Raw genomic sequence first — 21,444 nt, 5'->3', positions numbered from 1 at the left:
TGTGCCAGTGTTTCCTAAAGTAACATGTATTTTTTTGTGTGATTCACTGACAGAAGTAGAATAACCACTTCAGATAATGCATTTGGAATTGGAGAGGGCTAAAGGAACCCTTATGGATCTAGACCCATAGAGTGAAGCCCAGCACCATGGCACGTGTGTTGGTATCTCGCACAAGGCAGAGCATCCCTCCGACACAGCTCCCACAGTCCCCATGCAAGAGCCCACACAATTCAGGAGAGTTTCGTTTGTAAAAATAAGCTACATATCTAAAAAATGACACCAACATATTACATGATAGGGATTACAACTGATAACCAGCACGGAAATGTGTTATCCATTGCAGATATGCAGGAGTACTGATGTATACAGCAATATCATAAATTGGAATGGAAAAACTTCTGCTTCTCTCAGGGGTTTCACAAGAAAAAGGGTGAGAAACACAACTCTGGAAGTGGAAAAACTGTATGTGATGTTAAGCTCAACAGAAAGGCAAAGTCATAAGTTAAGAAAACTGTGACACTAATTAAAGATACCGCTATCTCCAGCTTTAAACAGTGCGAAGGGAAACTCCAGGATGCTGATAATCAGATTTGGAAGGAGGAAAAACAAACAAACAAAAATACATGAATTTAACAGCATTCAGAATTACTCTGGAAAATAAACGCAAGTCAAAAGCAACACAAATCAAAAGCACTAGCAGGAAAATGAGAGAAGCCGGAGGTAAATCATTCAGATACGTCTTTTTGGTTGTTTAATGTAAAGGACAGGAATTCTGGTAGGAGGTGTCAAAGAATGAATAGAATATGAAATATTATTACAGTAAGACCACGTAAGAGCCACACCGCACTTTAGTTACTTAACTAAAGCAAACAAGAAGAGGGACATTACATCACTAGTGTCCTAAGAGCACCTGCAAACCTCAGCACTGCTGTGCGGACTCGTGGTTGTCTTCTCTTCTTGTTCTTTATTCTCTGGCTTTTGACCACTTTCGAGTCCACAAAAGGACCTTTCTTATTGCAATTAAGCTCCTTGTATCAGGGAGAGTCTTTTGTGAGGGACTTCCTGAGTCTTTTTGGAAACCTGGGTTTGCATCCAGCGCCTCATCCCGATGCCAATGCGCACCCATCTCTATAGTAACCTGTAGCCCCTGCCTAGGTCTTAATGAGCAGCTGCAGAGCTTCAGAGGCAGAGTAGAATGCACTCAAAAAACTCATTTTTGCCCAGGTCTATTGATAAATAATTCCTGAAGTGTCAACTAGCAACCGTGAACAGCACTCAATAGCACAGAGAAAAATCAGTATTTTGAGGATAAATTTCAGTATGTCAGAAGAAACGTGACTGAGAACAAAAGGAGGGGGGAACAATCAGATGCGCTGCATCAAACAGGTCTTCTTCACACAGGCCCCAAAAGATGAGCAACTTTCAGAACTTTTTTCTATGACAACATTGCTCCTTTTGCAGTCACAGAAGAACATTGTATTAGCTGGTTTATTCTTGCATTAACGTGACCAGTAAAACTGGATAAGTCTTGTCATTCCTAAGTTTCTTGCATCTCGAGCAAGTTTTAGTATCCCAAGCAAGCACAACAGGCAGATGAGCTCTTGGTACCTGGGAATTAGCCCTGCCGAGCATCTTATCATCACTCAGCACAAGCCTCCAGCCAAGCACCCATGCAACCAAGAGCCTCAGCCTGCTTAGGAACTCACCAGGCACACCCAGTATCTTGCTGAAATACCAAAGCTTGTTTTTAGTTTCAGCACAATATAGATTTATTTGTTTACTTATCTTATGTACTTTTGAGTTTTGGTTTAATAGAGAATTGATCGACTTGGAGAAAATCACAATTTCCTACAAAAACAGAATGCAGCCGCCTGTTCTGAGCCATTCCCCTCCACCTGCCTACTTGATTACACTACTAAATTCCTCGGGTTTATGCCCAAGGTATAGAACAGCCCATGTCAAATCAAGCGTTAGCATGGCACATGACATCTACACACAGAGCAGTGGGATCAAGACAAGGTTCTCATTTCACTGAGCTGGCAAACAATCCATTACTTGATTTTTTTGCTGTATCTTTTGTCAAGTCTATCAAATTAAATATAAATAACATGTTCAATTTTTGTGTCTCAGACTGAACAACTTGTCTGAAATGCAGCTTTAATTGCAGTTCTCCAGCTTCTCATCTCGGTGCTGCACGGTTTTTCTAAAAAACAGAAAAGGACAAATATGGGACCTCAGACGATGGTAGTCTGCATAAGAAAAAGAGACAGCCACCAGCTAAGACTAAAGAAGTGTGGGGTCAAGATACAGATGCCCAAAGAGGAACCCTTTTCCCCCAAATCAACAGGGAGGGTGATGCAATCGGTGCTCTGTGCTCCTGCTTCCTGCTCTCTTCAGGCTCCTCCCAGGAACAACTCGGGTCGCGATAGCAAAATGCCTCCAGAGATGATGATATACATTGGAACAAGAAGAGCAAGTCCTCTGGCAGGCCCAGAACAGAAGAGCAGAATGACTGATTCTTTTCCCTCATTACTGAAAAAAGAAGAGTCTATTCTCAAGACTTAAAAGAATAAGTATTTAAAAGACTCGCTTAAGCAGTACTCCAACACTGGAGAGCGTTAAGGGATAAGCTACAAAAACGCATTAAGGGATTAGATAGATATGGGATTAAAAATAGAGAGAGATTTGCAGAGGGCAATCTATTTAGTTTATCAAAGAGAAGGTGAAGGGGGAACTTTGATCACAGCTTAAGCACCTTAAAGGATAATGAAAATATGATCTAGCAAGCGCTTCAATCTAGATATCAGTGTCTATCAACTTCCAGGGGCTACAAGTGCAATATCACCAGACCCATACAGGAAAAAAAGAAGCTCTCAAAGTAATGGTGGGGATAATAAATGACCAAAGGGTCTTGTGGTTTCTCTGTTGATGGAAATCTTTAAATCAGGACTGACTGCTTCTCCAAGAGACATGTCCAAGCTCAGCCTGAGCTATCAGACCTGAAGAAGCTCAGTGAATCCCACAGGCTGCAGTTCATCAAACCAGATGATCCCCACTTTTCAATCTGACCTAAAAATAAACAAAGAAAAAAAGCAAAAAGTCTCCACACTACATACACTGCTCCACCTACATTTTCCTTATAGGCTATTAAAAATGAAACAAAACAAAAAAAACTCCAGATATATGGCACTTCCATTACAAAAATGGTTATGCTTGTATGGTGCCAAGGCCTGCAGCCATTGCTGTAGGAGCTGCACTGCAGGTGGGATCTGCCTGTCAGAAATGCTTCGTGACCCTGTCCTGTGGTTAAAAGTCATCTCTGCACAGTGACACCTCGCCAGCACGTCAGAGTGTATTTGTATTTATTACTTAGGTTGCATCAGGTCCGGCCACCTCTCCCAAATGTCAGTGGCCAGACCTGATGCAACCCGAGTAACGAAGATAACTGCTGTTATCAGAATCCCTGTTATGTGGAATATAAATATATGTAAAATACATATATATACCTGCTGCCTTGCCTCCTCTGGGCACACCTCCACTTCCTGAAGCTGTGCCTGCTGCATGGGCATCACTGCCAAGGGCTGAGGATGGGACACGGTTGTTTGCGGAGGAAGCTTCCTAGAGGTGGCTGCACAACTGGCCCTCACTGGCTCCATCCAACTCCAATTGCACCACGCTTAATAGACCCATTAAGGTAATCACTACTGTCGTATCATGTGCTCATTATAAACAACAAAAAATTACTCAAAATAGGCTCCCCCCTCTGAGCCCCTGAATCCAGTTTATTAATCAAAAGTTGGTTGGCTGTTTCAGATGCTCATTAGCTGCGTGCCATTTGTATAATAAAAGGCACAGAAACAAACAATTTGCATCAGTTGTATATTTTGTTTTTCCCAAATGAGTTTTAAAAATTGTAAATTAAACAATTGGTTGTGCTCTGATTTGCCTTGAGAAAAAATATCAAAAAGATATCTCATCCATGAGCAAATCTGCTTTGTATCCAACCATTTGAGAGCTTTCAAAAACTCTGCCAAAGGCTATTACTAATGGTAGCAGGCAAAGCAAGCAAGGAGAAGCCAAAACTTCCACATTACACACAAGAGAAGTCATTAGTGACTCACACTGACCATAATCAAAATGCTATCCAAGAGTGAAAAATGTAGTTTTAAACTGATCTGAATTCCAAATGCCTCCCTCTCCCCACAAAAGTACTCCATGCACCACACCCCACAAGGTGCAAAATCAGCACTTAACTGATGCAATGATGTCAAAGGTGTCATTTTCTTTACACTGACTCCGTTCCCATTTGGTGCCTGTGCTGGTGCAGCAGAGGATTGGAGGCTGATGAGGAGCAGTGGAGCTGTGGAGCGGTGCAGCCCTGGCTGTTCAGGGAGCGCGGCTCGGAGAACTGCCACTAAGGCAGCTATGTGCTCTGAGCTCACACACCAACACCCAGCGTGCTTATACAAATGCCTAAAATGAGAGCGATTCCCACCGTTTTAAAAAATCAGCAAATTGGAAGAACAGTGCAACTGCAGTCTAACAAAGAAACATTAATTCTTTACAGAATTACATCAATGCATTATTTATTTCCTGCAGGAGTTTCTGTGTTTTCTCAAAATAGGAACCAGTACAGGGAAAGACTCCTCAAAACCCATCAGAACACCATAATTTGCTGCAGATTTCTGTTGTTTTATATGGCTCCTTCTGCACTGACCTCCTCTTAGCCTGAACAAGGTAGCGCTGGTGCAGGAGGTATCTCTGCTCATCCCTTCGTGCAAACCTCACGTGCAAACCTCACGTTACAGCATGACGTGCATCAGCAGAGGTGCCCGCTGCCCGCAGCAGCACCATCCATGCCAAGCAGCCCCTGCTGCCTGTGCCCGTGACCTGCCCCTCCGTGCCTCCGGTGACTTTATCTTTCCAATTTCCAAGTTTCTGAGCCAATCCGCAGAGGAGCAGAGTGAGGAAAGTGTCAGGAGGGTGAGCGTGAAACTATTGCAATAAAGGAGGATGAAATGAAGGATAGAGGAGGCGGCTCGATGTGATGGATTGGGTGTCCGATGGGCGATGATAGTTTTTCTACAAATCATCAGAGCTGCTGCCTCGAAGATGGATCGTGCGGCCGGGCGAGCGGCAGGAGCGGCCGCCCTGGCCGCGGCCACGCGGGATGCAGAGCTTTGTCCTCGCGGCCCTCAACGTGGTTGCCCTCCAAAACTGGCCAACCAAACTGTTGCTTTCTACCACGGCCTCTTCCTCAGCTCAAATTTAGTGTGCCATGCATGCATGGGAAGTAGTTAGAACCACTGCTATTCAAAGGAAGAGAGCAACAGAGAATGCAAATCCCATAATAAAGTCTCCTTTAAACATTCCTTTTTCCTGTGTTTGGGAATGCAAGCAGCCTGGATGGGCAGATGGCAAAGAGAAATCCCTGGTGGCCAGAGCCTCGCCGTGCGCTTCTCCCCGCATGCAGAGACCCTCAGCAGCATCTCAGATTCACTAGGGTCACACCATGTGTCCTAGGACAGCACCTCTGAAGCAGTCGTAATTGTCAGAGTATTTTTCTTTGATTTGCTAATTATTAATTCACTAAATGCTTTGCTAGGAATATCAGTATTGAGTGGCTCAAAGGTCTGCTTGGCTCCTGTATCCTATTTTCGACAATATGCAGCTGAGGAAGAATGTCCAAAGAGGGCAAGGATGTACACTGCTTCCCTGCAGTACTGTCCCAGCTTCCTGGGGTTCAGAGCATTAGGTGTAAGAAACAGCTCTTCAATAATTAAATCGTACAAGCAGCGTGTTCTTTGCCCTGCAGAGAACATGCCATTTGTTGACGCGAGTCATCCTGGCTAACAAGGGCAGTGCAGACCTGGGTGTGAAGCTGCTGTGACAGAGCTGTAGATCCCCTTCCTGCACAGCGATGCAGACTAAATAGCAAGGTCAAAACCACCACGACCCTTTGTCAAAAAAAATGAGCCATGAAATACAAATACTACTTTAGGCCAGAGAAAATAGCTAAAACCTTGGTCCAAATCATGAAAATTGTTTTTACAATAGGGGTAAGTAATAGAGTTTCTCAAGAGTCTTGCTAGAATCCTTTGAAATAAGGAGGAGAGTTAGACAATACAATTTATAAAACTTATTCAAAGTTTCAAGCATCTTCCACAGAGCCTCACGGGAATGCACTGAGAAAGAAATGTTCAGAGAGCAACACCAAGATCTTCCATGGTTCCGAATACAGTTTTTCTTGAGAAGAAAACTTGGGACCGGTAAACAGCTGACTTCCAACCAGGCAAGCAGATACGCTTCCAAGAACCAGTATTTGCATTTAATGTACAACTGGTTTGGAGAAATACTTTAGAGATAAGCGTGTGTCTTAGCAGAAGCGAGGAAAACATACATTTTCCTTGTCAAACTGACACATAATATGAACTTTCCCTGCTCACACGTGATGAGGAAAATAGTCCTCCAGCTTTTTGACAAAAGAAGCGGAAAGCGTAATTTGACAGAGTTTCTTTTCATGCACATATGAGTAGCAAAGCCATCAAAAGCAGAGCAGTCACGTAGGAATTGAGCACTGCACCTACGCAGTCTTCCTGACTGCAGAGAGCTAACACCCCGTGGCAATGTTTGCTAAACTCAGGGCTGTAGCAACAGGCCAGGCTGGAGCCCTCCAACCTCCATTCAAAGAAAAATAGCACATATATGTTAGGAGGAAATAAGCTATGATTAATCCCTTTCTTGGAAGAAGAATATAAAAATATGTGCAACACAATACTCTTTGAGGCCACATGCTAAAACTGAGTCACAGAAAAGCACCCTATAAAAGTCATTAGCATTGAGATTTCTTCTTATTATGATTATTCTGACCTCCCCATTCAGAATCATTTCCAAGCTACCTACTGAGAAGGAAACATGTCCTGCCTGCTCTGTAACTTTCTACAGTTTAGCGTGTAGGACAGTTAGAGAATCTCACTTCTTGGTCTTAAAACTAAGGGCCTGAAGTAAACCATTAAATGACATTTGAGCCCATTCCAGCCATTTCAGAGGGAAAGAACATTTTCCTTGTCGCTCTTATAATACTGTGCATTGTTATTAAGATAGACTTCATAACATGTTTATGAGGAAAAAAAGGTTTTTTAGACAATAGGTAAGTCTGCTAAGTAATAAATGCCCCATGTCTGGATCCATTCCATGACACTTCATGCATGAAAGTTTCCCTGAACCTTTGAGTAGATAAATAAGAAAAATGTAGCTCTTAGAGGATATTTAGATATCATTTGACAGCAGCAACTTGGGAGACATCTGACATGCAGTCAGATCTCTCAAGCTGCAGAAAGGGGCGAAACCCTCCTGGCAGTGCTGCCTCGCGAGTCAATAACATGTGCAAGAGCAAGAGCATCTGTCCTGCAAGTCATAACGTGTCGGATAAAATACTCCTGCAGGATCAAAGTGAAATTTAGACCTGGAAAGCACATCTAAAATCTCGCTCTTCAACAGGACAGAGATTACCTGTGCACTGCTATTATCTGAAGCAAGAAACCAATGCACTTCCTTGCTCTGCCGTGGGAGCAATATTTCAAATAATAGCAAGTTTCTGAATGGGGTCTTTTTTCCGTGTGAATGTTTGGCACCTTCTCGTGTGACGGGCTCACTGCTACCAGCCACTGTCATTCAAGCAGATACGTATTTCCTGAGCCACACAAAGCATGACAAGTCGCGTAGGGCTGACTTGCAGCAGTGTGGTGCTCCCACGTATTTCATGGCAATTTTAACTCTACAGAAAAAAAAACAAAAGAAAACCCCTCTCATGCACACACCGCACGCCACAGGCTGCAACATTTCACTCTTGTCTTTGGCTTTGCAGCTGGTGCATCTTTTCTTCAACATGTATTTTAGTGGTTAGGAAAAGACATTACTGTTTTCCTAGGTAGCAGATGATATGCAAAAAAAAAAAAAAAAAAAAAAAAAAAAGGATCATAAAGATTTGGAATGGTTTTATTCCTCATGTAGAGCTTTCCTCTACAGTGCAAAAAGCAGGTGAGAGATTAGCTGCATAAGTGATGCCCTTTCACAACCTACACTTTACAACAGGAACCTTACCAAGAAACACTTACCGAGCCCCCGTGTGTAGATGTGTGCATGCACCAGTACATCAGGAAGCCTCTGGCTTCATCTACAAAAGGGTTCTCTTTATTATATAAAGTTTCCTGCAGGTCTAGTGTCCTAGGACTTTTCAAGTCTAGGCCTAAAAAGCTCCATGAGCTCAGCCAAAGCTTTTCTTTCCGTTTGTGTCACCAGAAAGACTCTGTTTGGATTTTTAAGCATGTTCAGGGTTTGACAGTTAAGCCACAGCAATAACCTCCATGAGCAAGGACAACTCCACAGGATACATCATCATCCTTCCTTCCATCCATCCATCCTCTTCCTCTTCTCTCCATCAGTGCTACCAAATGAGCTAGGTTTACCTTGCAAACACCTCCAGATGAGATAGGCCTTGCAGGCCTTACATGACTCACCATAACCCTCTAAACTTAAACTCTCAGAACTCCTATGTATAAAATCTGGTACTGAAGGATGTCAAGAGAAGAGCATGTCCAACAGCCAGGATGCTTGTCTAGGGATCAGGGGACCTTCTGTGGACCTTTAATAAACCATTCCAGCTGTTCCAACAAGTTCCTATATCAGTAAGGATGCTGAGATGCATAGACTCCATAGACTGAAAGGAAAGGCAGCAGCCCCTGCTCTTGAGTGAATTTTAACACAGAAAACACAGATCCTGAAGAAAACGGACAAATCTAATGGCAAGCTGCCAAGCTGCACGCGCCGGGATGCGCCGTTCGACACACTGCACCAGGTATCAGCAGAGCGGGATGGCACAGCATCACCCCCAGACACCTCCCCAAGACAAAAGGACCAGCATCACAATGCGAAGCGCCATGCAAAGCACTGACAAGATCGCATCTGAAGAGACTCATTAATCACCAGGCTAGCGAGCTGAAACAGTCCCAGCCTCAGCAGGAGCGGAGACAGACAGGCAGGAGACACGGTGTTCACATCTCAGTGAGCTGCACATCCTGCCATTTTGCCCTATCAATACCAAGACATATAGTCTATTCCCAGGCTTTATGCTACTTAAGTTAACAACTATTGCTGAAGTAATTTTCGAAGGTGTTGAGGTCAGCAAGGCACTACGGAGAATCAAGACTAATGAGCAAGGCACCACTACTGTAAAATGAAAATTGCTGTAGGGCAACAGAGAACACCATTTTAAAACTGGTCATAAATTTACAACTGCCAAATGCTATCTATTTCATTAAGGGCAAAGTTTTAGGTTGAACTGTGTTTTTAAAAACTTAAAAAAAAAGAGGATCTTCAGAACCTAGTCCAGCCATCTGCAAAGCTGTCCTGGACGGCGTCCTCACCTGCAAGGAGAACAAACTCCCAAACTGGAGCCTTTAGTTTCTGGTTTTAACTTCCTTGTACTTCTAGGCCTTTGACAACTACTGGCAGTGTTTAAGTCCATGTTTTTGCTATTGTTCTACTACTCTCAGGCAATGGCTTCTCAGAGATAAGTGTAGCCTGCACTAAGGGCTCTAGATGAACGATTTCTCAGGTTTTTGACTCAAATTCCTTGGGAAACACCGTCTCTCCAGCCAGGTAACACAGCCCTTTGGCCACCATACTGCTGGTCAGACTCGGTTAGAGCAATTTATGGTGGGAGATCATCAGAACTACTTTCTACCAGCCCAAACATTCAAGAAACTATAAAACGTCCTTCTCCAAGTGTACCAAGTGGTGATGACAAGCAAGATCAAGCCAAGTTTCAGGCTCTGATAAAAAGAGTTGCTTGCAATAACTCAACTCCTGAAGATAACAGGTCCTTTAGGAGGAAAAATGACATTGTCTCATCTTCAAAAGTTGAGCAAATCAAAATATGCTGTTTTGTCACTGACCAGTTTTTCTTCATAAGACCTTTATTTGTTCTGTCAGTGTATTTCTCTCTCAGGACTGACAGATGGTTCTAATTCTTACACTCTTTCTGCTATCTAACCGAATATCCCAAGCAATTTAGAGACAGTTCAATAGCCAGCGCAGGAGCATCAAACATTATGAGGATTTTCCTGATTTTTATTTACATCCCAGTTTATCTAGGTTCTTTGGGGATAAATACACTTCATTCCCAAGATATCCCATTAATCTCCCCAAAATGTAACCTAACTCTAAACCAGTCTTTTTCATGGGGGGAAAAAAAAATGCCAGGCAAGGATCTAATGATAAAGTGTGTCACAATTCTATGAAGATTGTGAGCTCAGTTTGCAAAATCTACAGTTAAGAAAATGGCAATAATCCAGAAAGCAACACAACTGATGTTTAAAAGAATTTCATTTAGACTAGAGCCTGAGGGAAAAAAGCCAAAAGCCAAGGTGGTAGGAATGCCTCTCACTAAAATAAAGACTTTCAGACATACAAGTCTTAGTTCAAAAAAATAAAAGAAGAAAATACTGCCCAGAATTCTTATTCCTACAAAACTAAAACAAAACAAACAAACAAAAAAACAACAAAAAGGATTGAATATTATTGGGGGATGTGGTCTTGAAATGGCAGGAAATCCTAACAGCCCTAATATATTCTGGCTACAAAAAGCATTGTCTCCAGAGTACTACGGGATTTAAAACAAGCAGATTTTGTCAGTGGATTTAGCAGGATGAATCAGGTAAACTGGAAGCTGAATCACTGCTCTATCCCCAGGCACCCAGCGAGAGCAGGAAGGGCAGAAGCAGCACAAGGAGATGTTCAGCAAATCACAGGCACTGACAACACGGAGTGAATAATCACACCGAGGGGTAACGTTTCCATAGGGTTTCTTTTTAATGAGACATAGTGTTTGTGAGCTTGACAGAGACACAGTCAAAGGACTTCCGTGTCTTGCAGCGGATAAATCCAATGACAATCAGGTCGGCACAAAGCAGATTAAAACCAGAAAAAGAGAACATAGAAAGGACCTCTTGGTAAGTGATTAGACAGAAGCAACAAACTCCCAGCTCCACAGTGCTGAAGAATCTCCTCAAATAGCCACAGCGATAGTAAACTGGAATTATGGTGGTGTGAATGCCTTCACTGCACACAGTCAGTAAATAAGCCATGAGATCAGGTGTCTATTTCATGAGCTTTCTTAATCCACACATCTTTTGAACTGCCTGGAAGAACTTACGCCTGACCTCCGTGAACCTACCACAACAGAACTCAGGTTTCTGACGCTCTGTTTGCTTTCCCCCCTAGAGACCACATGAAGCCCAGCTCAGCATTGCACATGGAGCCACTGCTGGTGCCCACGCAGCCTCCGTGGGCTCTTCAGCATCAGAGCTCTTTGACACCTCACTGGTGCTGGTCTCTGCGATTCCCATCCCTGAGAAGCCTGGAAATATCTGTGCCCGAAACAGCATTCCAGTGACGCTCTTTGGAGAAGATCTCAATATTGCCCTGCAGTTTGCACCCAGTCATGTCCACATGCACCTTTCCCCTGGGAGAGCACACAGCAGGGGTTGCCCTTGAAGAGTGGGAGCAGCAGAAACACACAAACCCCTGGGTTTCAAACTCCTTCCAGCCTGCCTTTCGCCCTCCAACAAGCATCGTTTCACCAGCCACAGGTCAAGGCCACATGGCATTTCCTCTGGATTCAACATTGCTCTCAGTGCAGAGCCATGGCACTAACATTCTTGTAATGGGAAAGGAAGAACAGGGACAACTGATTAACTATTCCTCTTTCCTAAAGCTTTACTTAAAAATTTTCAATGAAAATTCATTTCGCTAGGGAGAGGACAAACCTCCGGGTACAGAAGGCAGCAAGGGGAAATGTAATTCCTGCTTTTCTCAAAATCTCTGCCCTCTATTTAAACTACAGGGAAACCAAAGGAGTGATTTTCTTCTGGCTGGATTTACCTTTCATTTCCTTGAAGTCTTCATGGATCACAAGAGAAAGTTACTACTAATGCAGCCTGAGAACCCGCGGCTCATTTCCAGGAGGGTTGGCTCTGCTCTCAATTACGCATTAACAAAACTACCTGTGTAACGAGGTAGTCGGAGGGCTCGTGTGCCAGGACCGTGCAAACACGAGGCATGGATACAAACTCCCATTTTGGCTTGTATGTTCTTTAATGTTTTCAGGCATATAGAACTGCAGGGTGCTGCAGTCAGGGGAAATACTCCCTAAACTTCTTGGTTTCACAGTCTTTGCCTATTTACCATTCTTTTAACATCTTACGGTAAATATCCTTTGGCTTGGTGACAATCTGGGAATGTTTCACAGCTTTTAAAGCAAAACAAACTGTTTTATCATTCTTTTTGTATGGTAACATTACAGCTCTTTCACATTATGTTGAAAACATTTTGACTATTATTTTTTATGATAAAAACATTGTTATTTCTTCTAGAAAGTTAGCAGCTTCAGGGATGCAGCAGCTAATGCTCCTACATGACACAATAATGGTCATCCTGATCAGAAGTTATCACCTCAGTTTTTCATAATGCGCCTCTTATCTGAAACTTACTGAATGATACCAGTTTATCATTTAATGATTTCATTATGCAGATAGAAACAGATGCATGTGTTCAGTGAATAGCTGTGTGGAGCTTGGTAGAGCAGACATAAATACTCTGTAGATTATAGAAAAAGCATTTTGACCTGCTATATATATGTGCGTGTGTATGTATATGTGTATATTTGCTGTAATATATATATTACTATATAAGCAAGGAGACAGAATTGGCAGCTAGTGTAAAATTAGAAAGATGTTATCTGCCAGAATAACTGATGGCAACTCTTCCTCTGTAAAGACTGCATGGCAACTGAGCTACCATCTTCCCGACCGTTGCTTATAAAGACCAGGGGCAGCGGGGTAAAGGTGGGGTTTAAGACTCTAGTTCATCTGATATGAGTTTTCTAGGTAACCTCTCAGCACCACCATTCCCAATGTGTAGCAATGCGCTGTCCATGAGTGTCCGTGATTTTGCAGGAAAAAAAAAGTTTTATGAAAACCAACGATTTGTGAATTTTGCAAAAGGGCTGATTACGCTGGCAAACCATCCAATGCAGGAGTGCCATAGAGATAAAGGTGGGTTTGGGGCTGCCGGGATTTCTCTCGGTTTTCCAGACAGCCCTTGAACGAGCAAGGAGGTTTTCAAGGCTTTCTAGCTGATGAGCTTATTTCTCCCCCCAAAAAACACTTATTAGGCAAAAACATTACTGCAGCTCCTCGGTGTGAGAGCTGGGGTTTGATACCAAGCCTTCCACTACGCCCAAGTAGTCTCCAGAATTCAAAATCACCTGGCAGTGTTAAATGAAGTTTTTCTCTAATTCTGACTGCAGCCAATTCCTGAAGGTCTCTGATTATATTAATGTTTCTCATCTATCACTTAAGCAGACAGCCACTTTCTATCATCTCTGTGATCAGAGAGTAAATGATCCTGACAAACCTACTTTATTTTTGATGTCTTTCCGCATTATTTTTTTTATTCCCGGGTTCTGGTTTCAGCAATATCTCTGTGATTTACAAGTTATTGATCTGTTTAGTGTACATTATCTTGGGCAGCGGCCAACATAATTTAGTGGTGATGCCGGCATGCACACATATGCAGGAACATTTGTGTGGGTGGGTGCATTTTATGCATGACGGATGCCTGCTCTGAAGGCTTTTCTCTGCTAGCAGCAAGTCTCTGCACCCAGGGCACCCCGCTGGTCACAGATACACTCAGCACAAGGGCTGCATTAGATGTTTTACAGATAAGCATAATAAGCCAGATCTTCTCACTTCGCCATTAAGCCCATTCCCATGGCAGCGGCACTGGAAAACAAACAGAAAAGCCTGAGGGAAACCAGATTCTTGGTATTGGTTTAAAAACATAACAAAAATAAGAAGTATTTTTTGAATGTGGAGACTGGGTCTATGAAATATGAAATGTCCACAGAGTACTCTTGTATATAGTAAATATACTGGTTATCTACAGGTTGAACTCCTCACTGAGAGCTTGAGGCCAAAACCCCTGTGCAGACTTAGAGGACCGAGTCTTTAGGCTTCACTCTAGGCTTTAGTTTAGCTGTATAAATCTCATGGTCTCTTTCCGCATGGGAGATGCCAAATATTCCAAGAGAAGAGAAGAGAAGCACGTGTGGGGTGGGCCTCAATAGCACCATCCCCGTGTGCATGAACAGACCAGTGGGTGCACGCTATCCTGTGAGCCGTGCTTGCAGCCACGACGAGTGCCAGGGCTCAGGCGGCGCTGCCGCTGCCGCTGCCGGGCAGGCACCTCCAGGCTCTCCCTGGGAGCCAGCAGCAGCCAGAGCCCAAAACGGGAAGCGAGCTCCGTGCACAGGCCCGCAGAGGGGGAAACAGCAGGAAATGTCAGGCAATTCTGCAACAGGCGCGCAGGGACTTTTTTTCCAGCTATTAAATCTCTAATACGCATAAAAAGAAAAAAACGCCAGCTCCCTCTGGCTACGAAGGCATTTTCTGTGGTCATTTTTCTGTGGCCACCTCTGTGATCTGTTCTCCAGAATTTTAGAGCAGGGCCAAAGGGGGGAAGGTCCCTTCCTCCCATAACTATTTACTTTCGGATGTTTTCTGTCTATTTACTCACGTACCTTACATGCACAAGGAAAGCTTTTTTCGGTGGCCACCGAAAGCACAAACCCTTCCTGAGCCCGGGGTCTCATCAACGCAGAAGAAGGACCGGCGGGTACAGACACCACCAGCATTCCCAAAGGATTTGTCCAGCCTCTTTGGGAAGTCATGACCAGGGGGCACCACAAAGAGGAGGCTCTCCCCCACAATCACAGCTCTGCCATGAATGCACCCAACTGCCGTGGGCACTGGCTACCAAACAAGCCCTGAATTTTTCACCATCTCAGATCCGTGCCTGCTCCTTGCATTATGGTTGCTACGTCCTTCTATTTTTCACTACTTGTGCAAAGGGAACAACCACCTTCCACCGAGAGCAGCATGGCCTGAGATGTGCTGAATTCGAGCATCCTCGGGCACATTCATTTTTGAAGGGGTACAGCAGTCGAACCCACTGCTCCCACTTTGAGTATCTCAAGGACAATCTCATCCCAAGATGGGCAACCACGGGAGACCAGTACTCAAAATGAGGAAGAAAGGTATCTCCAGTTAAAGCAAGTTCAGTGTGAGCTCTGCCCCTTCACTGCTCTTCAGTGTGACTTTTGAGCACCTTTGCTGCTTCTGCATTCCCGGTCCTGCCCCAATAGCTCATCCCGACTCACGAGGAGCCAACACTCAGACACTAATTTCCCAGAGAACAATTTTATTTTTAACTCACATCTCCCAATTTGCTCTGTATCCCTTTTAAGACCAGCTCTGCTTCACGCAATGATCTCTGAATTTAAATGATCACTTATCTCACCTGACACAGTCTATAAAGATAACTCATCGCAAGAGCCTGCCATCTTCATATCACTCTCCAAAGATGAAGAAGGAAAGAAAATTGTCAGAGCTGTTTTTAGTGTCACTGCTGAAGTTTCTGCATCTTCTTCTTTCTTCAGTTCTTTTTTAAAAAAAATAGAAAGGTGCTTTTGAAACTCCAGTGCAGATTGTTTATAGCTTTTATTATGGAGATTAATGTTGGTGCTTGTGCAACTTTGCTGCTAGTCTGGAAGTCAGGGATAATGATTGCTGTGAAGCAGCGGCGCAGCCTGGAGCACAGATCCCTTGCACCAGGGATACTCAGTCCTCGTCCTGCTCCTGCCGATGGCTTCTGTGCACTGCTCACTGCTGAGCGGTTTGGCCATACACGGGGCTTCTTGGATTTATCTTTTTTAACGTCATCAAACCACCCAAGCTATTCCCTCTGCATCCACAACGCAAACATCACAAGAAGCACGTGCCAAGCTCGTTTCTTTTCTTCATTTTCAAAATTACTTCAGATCTGTGACCTTCATGTCCAAGATTTTGCCCAGGCAAGTTTCCACTGCCAGTTTATCAACTATAAGAAATAAAACCCTCACAAAGTCTTACTGTCACACATTTTTCTTTTAAGAAGGCTAAAAGCCATCAAAGAGTTTGTCTAAAGGTCAAAAGCTTCTGATGAAGCAACCCGAAAAGAAAAGAGCTTTAGGAAGGGTGGCCCGGGAGGGCTCTCCTGTTCACGCCTGGGCCTGTTAAAGATCCTGCAGTACTTCCAGCTTCAATTCCCCACTCTTTGGAAACAAAAGGCGGGTAAGAACGCACCTGACACACAATTTAAGCAGTGAGAGGTGGAAGAGCCAACCCTCCTGGAAAATGCTTTCCCTGGAAAGCATTCCGGCACAGAGCGAGGGTTTTCACACCGTGCTGCAGGAGAGAACGGTTCCCTGCTGGCTGGTTCCTTTCCCCTCACTTCCCGGAGCTCTTTGTGCTGCCGGCAGTGTCGTGGCCCGTGGAGGTGCCTCCGCTCCCGCTCCCGCCAGCCTCGCGCCGCAGGCTCCGCACAGCAGCCCGCCTCAATCAGGAAGCATTATTGCTTTCCTTGGCTTGTCCAAGAGAAATTTCCTCAGAGTACTTCCCACAGAGAATAACATCTGTTATCTGATTTAAACTCCGAGAAAACAAAATCATTATTTACTTGCATTGTAGTAACCGCGTCCTAGGACGCCCGGCTTTATCCCATCTGGACCTGCCATAGCCACTGGTCCGGGCAGAACGCGCACTAGGAAAACAGTGCACGCTGCAGGTCTCCAACGCGGGAAACAAATTAAACACTTTTCCTCCAATGGCAAAGTATTTTCTGGACTTTCGATCCGATCCTCAGGCTGCTTCATCAAGATGGTTAGTCTGCAAATTTTAATTTATGTCAACATTTTTGCAGACTGTGATTACATGGCATGGGAGCTGCTTGCACGCAGGATGGAACTGGACCAGAGGGACCCCAGCTGTAGAGCAGTATCAGCATTTAATTGGATATAGGAAGTGTAATGGATTAAAAATAAAAGCGTATAACCCTCAAAACAGCAAGAGCAACACATGATAATTAGTGACTATGGAAAAAGAAAGGGAAAAGGCTATGGAGGAAGGAAGGGCTCTCCTCATGGAAAAACAATTGTTCACACGTGAGCGTTTAACCCTCTCACCCCGAGCAGGTTAGTGCTGGTGTGAGCTGCAAAGCCTGCCTTGCAGCAACGTGGGTATCAGCCGCTGAAACTGCCTCCAGCCTGACACCAAAATGCTCAGGGAACACACAACATTTTCTGGGTAAGCATAGGAGAATAGAAAAAGTAACAACTTCTGGAAGGTAAACCCAGGAAATCCATATTTCCAGCTCTCCAAACTGTCCTGCAGCAGAGTGATGCAACCTGCACAAGCCACAAGTGTAACCTGCATTTTTGGATGCTTCTCTAATAAAATAACCTCGGTTTCTCTCCTGCAACAGCTTTCCCAGCACTGCAGGAGCATGGGTGCTGTTCCTGCGGCAGGAGCCCTTCAGGGGCTAATTGCTCTGCAGTAGTTACTGCTACCACTGGAGTACAAGATATCAAGTAAAATAGGAAGAATGAAATTGTATTTTAACACTCCAAGATTGCTCCAGCATCAGTAATGAGAAATCCCTACTAGCCTTGAAACTAATGTCTTCATTCTCCAGCAGCTCTAACATCCCAGCTGGGGGAAGCAACACAGGAGCTAATATAAAATACAATACTTGACCAGTAAAACACACTTGGAAATTATGTAGAAAAGTCTCTCAAAGGGCACACTGTGCTAAAATATATATACATTTAAAAATGAATTATACTTTAATATGTTAACCAGAAACAGAAATTTGGTAACAGCAATTTAGCTTGCAAGCAAGAAAGAAAGAACGTGCTAGAGTATGTTCAGGATGCTCATCTTGCCATCTGGATGTTTGCAAGTATATTTTTAAATGCTCGATTTGAATATACACAAAGCACAGGATTTTAAATGGATTGTAGCCATCCCAAGCTGTGCTAATCCCTTTGTAGAACTGTGCTCTACAAGTATGTGACTACTCAGCACCATTTTTAAAGATAAAGTGCATCAGACTAACAGCTTTTTGTCATTTTTTAATTCGACACCATTTATTTTTAGCTCTTTTAAAAACTGGATGGATTATCACATTGTTTCTTCCTTTTTTAGAAAAAATGGTTTTATAAATATTTGTTTTACATTTAGACTGTCAATGAAGGCACTGCACAGCATGAAATGTGGAGCTGATTTTGCTGCGTATATTAATAAAACCAAGCCTCAAAGGGAAAAATATTCCCTGAGAACAATTATCCTGGGGTATCTGGTGGAACAAAAATCAAGCCCAGGAGGCCAGATCCACAACACGGAACAGCTAATACCAAATTACTTGTTAGGTATCCTAAAAGCAAGGTGGCGAATTGTTGTGTTCCAAGATGTGGACGGCAAGGCCATGGCTTCCCTGCTCTCCAGCATTTCCCATCATCTCACAATTCCCCTCTTTGCCTCCAAAAACACTAACAAAGCAAGACTGAAAACAATGCTAAAAACAATGCTAATATGAATGTCTTTGTATTCAAAAAATGTCTTCTTTCCAAAAAACCTGCTAAAAACACGCATGCCATAAGCATCCTTCCCCAAGAGTGGAGAGAGCAGTATTGATATTATCTGTGCTAATTTAAAACGGACTTGAAATGCAAAAGCCAAAGCTGGAAGCATGAGCAGCGAAGCAAAGGGAGCTCCACGGCGGTGACTTTCATGGTAGAAGGTGCAGGGGTTAGAGAGGTACTAATAAAACAGCTCCAAAAAATGTCACTTTTGTACCTGCAAATGGGGCGGAAAGCAGCAGCTTGTTGCAAGAGCAGGTTCTGCAGGGAACAACGCAGACAAATACCCAAGGTTTTAGAGCAAGCAAAAGGCTGCAGCCTCCAGGAACCACACGGTTTAGAGTTAAGCTAGAACTTCTGTCAGGAATAGCTGTGTGTAGAACACTTGAGGAGATGTAAGGGGAGCATCTCATGGAAGGGACTATGTGCAGCAGGAACCACACCTTCAACTGCTACTGCAGCAATGGATCTCCCACAATCCAAAGGATCTCCTTGGCTTATTCCCTTTTTTTTCCCCTCCTTTTGCACCTTCTTCTTCCTTATTATCATACTACCTGTATTATCACAGCTCACTGTAATGTATGCCTTGGTTTTACAAGGGTTTGGTGAGCGTAAGTGGAGGAATGAAGTGCTGTACTATTTAAACAAGCCTTCAGTAAGCCTTCTTGGTCGCATTAGGGAACAATAAGTTGAGTATTTATCTAAACACTACACATCTGAGCAAGAATTGCAAAATCAGCTATTACTACTAGATTTTAAAACTATGTAAAATAGAATAAAAAATAAACACAGCTTGCTTGGCTGTTAAAGGTGAAAACTGTCCAGAAGAAACCTCTAGTGGAAGCTGCCCCAGATCCCACAGCTTGCTCCAGGACAGGCGCGATCCCCAAAGCCGCTGTGCTGGCTGTCCTGGGCTGGCAGGAGCAGCAGCCCTGGCAGTGACTCCGGGTGATCTCTGCCCACCGCAACCAGCTCGACACCCTCCTCCTCCTCCTCCGACACAGGCTCCTCACGGCAGGACCGTCCTTGCCTTTCTCCTGTGCAAGCTCCTCATTAAACTCCCTGGGGCTTAGTCACGTCTAATTACAGCCAACAGTTAGGCTTGTCCTCCTGATGCTGTGTGCAACAAGTCGCGTCCTGCACACAAACAGCCCCAGGGCTCTATAAGGTAAAATCGAGGCAATGTAAATCAAGACAACGGGACCAGGAACCCCAAACACCCTGAATCACGACATCCACCCAATCAGTATCAGCCATAAGTGCCAGCCAACACATCATCCCAGCCATACAAGGAAGAAAAAAAACTTCAAAACGGTTAAATAAATACATGAAGGCAGTTCAGTGGGTGCCACAGCTCCCAAACCTCATCTGCCTTTGCAAGTAGCATCAGGGACCCAAGCGCTTTACCGTACGTAACTCAACATCAACCACAGACCAACAAATCAAGGGTAGTGAGTTTTAGTCTAAAAAGGAGCAGGTGCTTTTGAGCTAATTTATGAGTTTAGAGCTCCTGAACTCTACAGAACCCGGCCCAGGAAGGGAGATGTGTTGTGAGGCCGGGGATTGCTCTGCAGCACTAACCACCAAGGGACCTCGCTGGAGACCACAGCACTGCTCGAGCACTTGGGCATCTGCATGAGGAGATCTATTCTAGGCCCTTGGAGAGGTAAATAATTCATAGGAAACCACAAGTTTTTCATCTTCACAGCTTTTCTAAAGCCTTTTTTAATGTGCATTATGGTATTTCTAGGACACCGCCGTGCCCGAGGAGGCAAGTTTTGCTCAGGCAACCAGCTAATCAGCACTGCAGCAGAAACCACCGCATGTTGGATGTTTTAATGGGTGCATAGGCAGGGTACCTTCATTATTACAGCATTTTCCAGAATTATAGGGTGTATTATCAAAGCGAGAAGTTGGTGTGTATGCCAAATCGGGGAATAACTTCAAGGTTCTTTGATGAGGGGAGGCCTGTTATCAACTAGGATACAGCACAAATAGCAGCACACAAGGTACAGCAAAGGCAGTGACAGATCGGATCTCCTTGGTGGCAGCTTGGGGAAGAAAAGCGCTGTCAAAGACTCCACTCCACCCTGCACTTCTGATCAGCAAAGCCTTCCCCAGGCTGCAGAAACACTCACATCGTTAGCAACTTACTCCATGCTCCGCAGGAAGCCTAATTACACGAACAGTCCCAAAGCAAGTCCTTTGCACTCCGAGCGAGCAAGCATCCAACCTCCTGCTTGTGCGGAGCAATTTCTCCAGGAACTGGAGCATTTCCCCTACATCCAAGGGGACTTCCTGCAGCCCGAGAGGCACAGAACCAGGCGGCTCAGCTTTCTTTACAGTTTCCCGGCTTCAGCAGTAATAGTTTTGACTAACCAGTGAGGCAGGCTGAAACCTGCTGCCCCGCTGGGCTCAGAGGGCACCAGACCATCTCCAGAGGGTCCTTCCAGCCACAGCTACTCCCTCACTCGGCGTTTTTGTCCTATCAAGTTCATAGCATTTGTGGGGGGAAAATACACACATACATGACCGGAATATCAGCCCTTTGAATGATCATTAGTGACTGAGTATGAAAGTCCTGTCTTATTTACACCTGAACAGGTACCTTGACAAAAAAATGATCTAATAGAGTGTTTGCATTAAGATTAGTCAGGACTCTATGCCTGTTGCTTTTTTCATTTCCCTCCTATTTCCATTTCTTTTCCCCATTCTTCCCTGCTGCTGTGCACTGCATAGGAGGCCACTGAAGATCCCCAGGACTCAAACCAGCAGCAGGAATATTGCCTTTATATTGCACTTTCCATGCCAGGACCGGGGGTTTGCGAGGGTCTGTCACTAATATTGCTCTTGGCCAAGCACTTACC

This window comes from Nothoprocta perdicaria, unplaced genomic scaffold (assembly GCF_003342845.1).
Source record: "Nothoprocta perdicaria isolate Ctin4 unplaced genomic scaffold, notPer1 scaffold_172, whole genome shotgun sequence".
NCBI lineage: Eukaryota > Metazoa > Chordata > Aves > Tinamiformes > Tinamidae > Nothoprocta > Nothoprocta perdicaria.
This window is presented reverse-complemented; position numbering follows the sequence as displayed.